The sequence below is a fragment of the Phoenix dactylifera genome, chromosome 16 (assembly GCF_051530095.1).
Source record: "Phoenix dactylifera cultivar Ajwa chromosome 16, Ajwa_hap1_PhDact_Kaust_v1.1, whole genome shotgun sequence".
Lineage (NCBI taxonomy): Eukaryota > Viridiplantae > Streptophyta > Magnoliopsida > Arecales > Arecaceae > Phoenix > Phoenix dactylifera.
The window spans coordinates 3,540,556-3,548,186 of record NC_143205.1 but is presented as its reverse complement, the minus strand read 5'-3'; positions in this window follow the sequence as shown (position 1 = coordinate 3,548,186).

The window sequence follows — 7,631 nt, the reverse complement described above, 5'->3', positions numbered from 1 at the left end:
TCGGTACTCCACAACAAAATGGTGTTTCTGAAAGAAAAAACCGCCATATACTAGAGATCACCCGAGCTCTTTTGTTTCAAATGAATGTTCCAAAAAAGTATTGGTCACATGGAGTTTTCACTGCAGTCTATCTAATCAATCGACTTACTAGTCCTGTTCTCGATTTCAAGTCACCTTTGGAAATTCTTTTAAACCGCAAGCTTGATTTCTCACACTTGCAGATTTTTGGCTGTGTATGTTATGTTCATCAATAGGCAATTCATCGTGATAAGCTAGATGCTCGTGCCACTTGTTGTGTATTTCTCGGGTATTCTTCTACAAAGAAAGGGTACAAGTGTTATGATCCAATATCACTAAAGTTAGTTATTTCTCGTGATGTTCGATTTGATGAGTCTAAGCCTTTCTTTCAAGCCAAAAAGGAGGATGGAAATTTGCCGCAGGGGGAGTACTTGTCTGATTTGGTACCACTTCCAACAGCGAGCGTAAATCCTATGGTGACTGAGGAACAAGAACCAGAACAGGTGCAAACTATGGCTGACGCGGAGCCTGGATCTTTGGGACTAGAGGACTCTACTCAATCTAATATTTTTCCTACCGAAATTATCCCACGGCGGTCAAGTAGAGAGTCGTGCCCTTCAGCTGCAATGAAAGACTTCTTTACTTATCATGCAGTATCTTATCTAATACAAGACTATGTGACATATGATAAAGTTGCTCGTTCTCATGTTGCATTCTTAAGTGCTATATCTATTAAGAATGAACCAACAAACTTTCAAGAAGCCAACTCCAAGCCTGTTTGGAAACAAGCTATGAAAGAAGAACTCCAAGCTCTGGATGAGAATAAAACTTGGACTATTGTCAAGCTGCCATTGGGAAAGAAATATGTGGGATGTCGTTGGGTATACAAGATCAAGTATAACAGTAACGGTACCATAGAACGATATAAAGCAAGACTTGTTGCTAAGGGATTTACTCAGACATATGGAGTAGACTACACAGAAACTTTTGCTCCAGTGGCTAAGATGAATACTTTTCGGGTTCTCCTATCTCTTGCTGTCAATTATGGTTGGAAACTTTTTCAGATGGATGTAAAGAATGCCTTCTTACATGGCGATCTAGAAGAGGAAGTTTATATGAGTATTCCACCAGGACATCATCTAGTGAACATGCTAGATCTGGTATGCAAGTTAAATAAAGCTATCTACGGTCTCAAAAAATCTCCACGAGCTTGGTACGCTAAGCACAGTCATGTGCTAATAAATATTGGGCTTAAAAGAAGCAGTGCAGATCCTTCCCTGTTTGTCAAGAAAGGTTTTTTTGGCACCACTATTGTTCTTGCTTATGTAGATGACATAGTAATCACTGGAGATGATCAAGGTGAAATTTCAAAACTCAAGGCTCTTCTTCATAAAAAATTTGCCATTAAAGATTTGGGTGTTCTAAAATATTTTTTGGGATTAGAAGTTGCTTATTCAAATAAAGGCATCTTTCTTAATCGAAGAAAGTATGTGTTGGATTTATTATATGAAACAGGAAAAACAGGAGTGAAACCTATTGACACTCCTATTGAGAGTGGAGGCAATTTTTATGTGGATGGTAAACTGCTGTCTGATGTTGGTCAATTTCAGCGATTAGTTGGTAAACTAATCTATCTCACAATTACTCGCCCTGATATTTCTTATGCAGTGAGCTTGGTTAGTCGCTTTATGCATGCTCCACGAGTTAATCAAATGATGACGGTTAATAGAATACTGCAATACTTAAAAGGATCACCTGGAAGAGGTATATGGACGCAAAGGAACAGACACAGTTATATTAGTGCCTATACGGATGCTGATTGGGCAGGTTGTCAAATATATAGAAGATCCACAACAGGATATTGTACATTTGTGGGTGTTAACTTGGTGACATGGAAAAGTAAAAAACAGAATGTTGTAGCACGTTCAAGTGCTGAAGTAGAATATAGAGCCATGGCATCCACTACGAGTGAAATTATTTGGCTTCATGCTTTGTTGCAAGATTTGGGATTTGACTCATCGCAACCAACGAAGATGTTTTGCGATAATCAAGCTGCAATTCATATTGCTTCAAATCCTGTGTTTCATGAGCAAACAAAACATATTGAGTTGATTGCCATTTTGTTCGAGAAAATGTTCAAGCCGAAATTATCTGTACTCCCTATATTCGCAGTAATCAACAACTAGCTGATATTTTCATAAAAGGTTTACCAGCAGCCCGGTTCCAAGAGATCTTGTCCAAGTTGGGTGCTATTGATATCTTCGCACCAACTTGAGGGGGAGTGTTGGCGAGAAGAGAGGGATTTGGGAGTGATTTATGGTGGATTCACTAACAGAGATTTGGTAAGGCTCCTAATTAGCAGATGTGTTTGAATTAGATGCGGTTGTTATGGAGAGTTTTTCTCCTACGATTGTTTGCTTGTTTGGACCCGCCTTCTATTGTTGCCTTTGGCCTTTATATGGGTCTATGCTGGTGTATTCTTGGTTAATATAGTGAATAAAAAGATCCTATCTTTCGTCTCCCGTGGACGTAGGCTTTCAAGCCGAACCACGTAACATTGTTTGTTCATTGTTTCGTTCTTTGTTTTGACATTGTTCTTGTAAAATCTCCTTATATCAGCATGTGTACGAATTCTAAAGTACATACTGTCACGCCCCGAGCCCGAGGCGTGGCAGACGCCGCACGCCTGCACGGCGGGCCGCACTGGCGTGCAAGGCATCGAAACATATCGGAGCAAATGCAGATGCTTAAGGATGACATAAATTATTATTAAATTTATTCAAAAACAGTCTTACAAAATTTCAAAATAGCATATGCCAACATAATTCAAATGTTCAAATAGTTCTTTCAGAAATTTCAAAATAACATATGCTATCATAAGTCAAATACTCTAATCAATCTAACTAAAATGCCAATAACTGATGGAATTATCGAAAAATCTAACGCACTCTCCAATCCCGTGCGATCAAGCCTCTGGATCTGAAAAACAGAAAAAATAAAATAATGAGCTACACTAGCCCAGTAAGCAACAAAATACCCCAAAGTGGGGTCAGAGCATATCAGATCAAAATACAGGATAATATCTGGAATAAATCATAAATAACATCGTTTTACTGTTTTCAAAACTTATTATCATTTTTCTAAAAATTCTGATACCAGAATCTCAACATAATAGGCTACGGCCACGTAACCCAGTGGCATAGGTTGCACAAGGTGCCAAACACCACTATTATTAAGCACCGGTGGTACGGTGTCCAAATACCACTATTCTAATCACCGGTGGTACGGTGTCGAAACCGGTTCCTCACAGATTACAAGTTGACAGGTCCAATGTATAATCCTCATTGGCAGGGCCAGAACCGAACAGAACAGATCATAGCCATGCTGAGAATGCATATATATAAAAAAATAGATTTCATAAATTATCCAGTCATATTTTACGGTTTCAGAGCATACAACATAATTTTCAAATAAAATTTTAACATGCTTGACCATTTTACTGAATACAAAACATATGTCAAAACTTAATCAGTTTAACAAATAATTTGAAAATCACACATGAAGTATTAAGTTACTTACCTCTTCTCGCTTAGCCCCTACTTCAGATAGGCGGATCAGGTTCACCTGTTTCAATTTAGTTAAATCTTTGTTACTTTCAGAGCTAAGCAGAACTAAAAAAATAATACTATTATACATGGCCCAACAGGGCCCAGAGTTGGCCCATAATGGGCATGACCTGATAGGGTCCATATCGGACACGGCCCAATGGGCCCGCATAGACTCGGCCCAATAGGGCCCCCAAGGTTGGCTTCTAATTGGTTCATTTATGCAATAAAATTTATTGCAGGGACTAATACTTAATTATAGGGTACTGTTCTATAATAAAACTTGAGTGAAGAGACTAAATAAATATAGTTGAGGACCTTTATGTAATAAATCTTTCTTATAGGGATCAAATACAAATTACAGAAGGCCCTTTTTTTTGAAATAATATACCACCAAGGGCTTAACTGCAAAATTCCATTTATTAGCCAAATGGGTTCGAGTTTCGGGTTTCGGATTCCGGGCTCGGATCTGAACTGGGTTTCGGGTTTCGGATTATTTTTTTTTTGGTTTTGGATTTCGGGTTCGAACCGGGCCCAAGTTGGGCCCGTCGTGAATAGGGCCCTTCTTCTTCCCCAAACCTCCACGGACAAGGGAAGAAGAAGAAGAAGAGGAAGAAAGGATGGTGGCGGCGACGACGCTTTCCGAAAGGGAAGTAGATCCCAAAATAGAGGAAGGCACGGATGGTGATGGTGGTGGATCCGGCGGCACGCCAGCCACTTGGAAGGCAAGAGTAGAGGAACGAGAGGGAGAGGAGAGGGAGGAGAGGAGGACGAGGAGATGGAGGAGAGGGAGGAGGGCTCGGGTGATCTCCGGAGGTGGAAGAATGGGGGTTTTATCGTCCCATTTCAACAGCACTCCGCCGCGATTTTCGCGGCGGTGGGGCGAGATCAGCGGCCGCGGGGTGGACGCGAAACCACCGCGGTGTAGCCGCGGAGTGTCCACAGCATCCTTGTGCCCGGAGAAGTTGGAGGGGATCGCGTCTGCAATCCCCTGTTCTGCCCCTTCCAAAAGGGGCGTTGGGCTGTATCTCACATTCTCTTCCCCTTAAGAAAATTTCGTCCTCGAAATTTGAGAGATCTAGGCCTTTCAAATTCAAAAACGCTCAGCCCATTGAGTAATATAAATCCAAGATCTCATTCTCCTCGATTAATATCAGTATGATAGATAGCTTTAGATCAATTATCAAAAATTTCATAAGTGACTAACTAAAATCTCAGATTGAAATTATCATCTTAATGTATGTTCACTCGAGATTGGATCATGATCGATTCACAACAGGATTGATTAAAATTAGTTGTGTTTGGGATAGAACTTGAAATGAAATAGATCTCATACACTTATCATGGTAGTGGGCTGATCCCTCAAAGGATAATGACCAACCTTAGAGTCAAATCATTAAATGGCTAGAAATGTAATTCACAAAATGAACATGTACTGATGATCATTAGATAGCAACGGTCTATCTCAAAAATGATTTGCATCAAATTATAAGAGCAAGTCTGAGAAGGCAAAGTATTGATACCATGATTCAATATGCCACAAAGCTTTTAACTTAAACTTATAAATCAAAAGATGGGAGCAGATAATGCATGGTTTGTTCAAATACTTAACAAATTAGACCATATTTGGTCAACAATCAACTAACCCGAGTCATGGTACGCTCAATTATTGTTATTATTATTTTCTTAGCATACCCAAAAATAGCAGAGTCTATTCAAGAGATAACATAATCATATCATGATTGACTTGAGAATCAATAGTATTCATCTTCCCTTATTAACAAAATCTTTCATTATTGAACAACATAGTCTTTCATAATAACATGTTACCAAAACATAGTCAATATTTTTGACCAGTTTAAATTGACTCAGTCCATCATACTTTCGCTGCTCAACTCTGATCAATATTCTCCAAAATTTCTTAATGATCCCAGATCATCAACATTTTTTTTTTATAATATCCAAGCAAAATTTTATCCTTGCTTTCCAAGTACACTAGGTCATGATTAACCCTTGAGATAGTTGTCGTATTTGTACCATCATATAATCAAGTAATCATATTCTAGATCCAAATTTGAACTAAGCCAATTCTAGTTTCCCTTGACAATTCCATTATATAAGTTGATATTTATTCCAAGCTTCGATAATTAAAAGATTCTAGATTAACTTACTCAGGAGCTTACTCAATCATCCCGAATCTTTTCTTTTAGGCTAAACTCATTTGGGCCTCTCATGATATCCCACTTGCATTTCACATGTGGTGATACAAAATCCATAATCAACTCATGGCCATGATTTATAAATATTTAACTCACAAGAATCTAATAATCTGGTTTAAAGATTTACAAGAAATTCCACCAAGATATAAGCTTTATGATTTTACATTGAGATCAATTCCTCAAATAAGTAAAATATTTTTATTTGCAATACTGCAAATATTTCGAGATCTTGTAAATCTTAGAGAATCTACTAATAACGCAATGATATCCATACCAGTCAAAATCAAAAACACGATTCTTTTCTTTGATATTGAAGTTCTACTTAATAAGAAAAACCATCATAAACTATTTCCAAATCACAGAGTTAATATCGTTGACCAGCTTAAAATAATTTAAACAACCAATATTCTCATAATTTACTAAATCACTTCCAATTAAAATACCAATCTGCATTGTAATTTGAAAAGATCTAAAATTTCAAATTCTAGGTAAAGCTAAAGAAAAATTCTAGAATTTCATCCCAAATATAATTTCTATCTACACAAGAGTTTTATACATGATCCACATACATATTTCAATCCTCGAAGAATATTTCAATGAATATTATAAAATATTTTCTAATCCAAACTTTAAACAACTTTTTATAAATGAACCTTAACTTGCCACCAAAATAATTAACTTGAACTAGAGGCAATATCCACAGTGCTTGATATCAAGTTAAACTTTTAAAATAATTACGTTGCATGATAATATCCCAAGACTAATATTCCTTCACTTAATTTAGTCAAAATCTAATTAATCATAATTTGAAATACAAATTCCTCCACCAAGAAAACTCTCAGAATAGCTCATTCACACTTCGGTTACGACCATATTTAGGTTGCATTCTAATTTTAGCATTTCAAAATTATGATAAAATAACTCAAATTTATCAATAACAAAAGCAAATAAATGCCTTCGTCTAATGGCCTAATGTCTACCCATCTCTCAAACTTTCCGACGAATCCTAAAGATCCTAAAAGTTAAGCTCCATCTGACTATTTCAAACACAATCCCAAGAAATCTGAAACCTGAGCTCTGATACCACCAAATCTGTCACGCCCCGAGCCCGAGGCGCGGCAGACGCCGCACGCCTACACGGCGGGCCGCACAGGCGTGCAAGGCATCGAAACATATCGGAGCAAATGCAGATGCTTAAGGATGACATAAATTATTTTTAAATTTATTCAAAAACAGTCTTACAAAATTTCAAAATAGCATATGCCAACATAATTCAAATGTTCAAATAGTTCTTTCAGAAATTTCAAAATAACATATGCTATCATAAGTCAAATACTCTAATCAATCTAACTAAAATGCCAATAACTAATGAAATCATCGGAAAATCTAACGCACTCCCCAATCTCGTGCGATCAAGCTTCTGGATCTGAAAAACGGATAAAATAAAATAATGAGCTACACTAGCCCAGTAAGCAACAAAATACCCCAAAGTGGGGTCAGAGCATATCAAATCAAAATACAGGATAATGTCTGGAATAAATCATAAATAACATCGTTTTACTATTTTCAAAACTTATTATTATTTTTCTAAAAATTCTGATACCAGAATCTCAATATAATAGGCTACGGCCACGTAACCCAGTGGTATGGGTTGCACAAGGTGCCAAACACCACTATTATTAAGCACCGATGGTACGGTGTCCAAATACCACTATTCTAATCACCGGTGGTACGGTGTCGAAATCAGTTCCTCATAGATTACAAGTCGACAGGTCCAACGTATAATCCC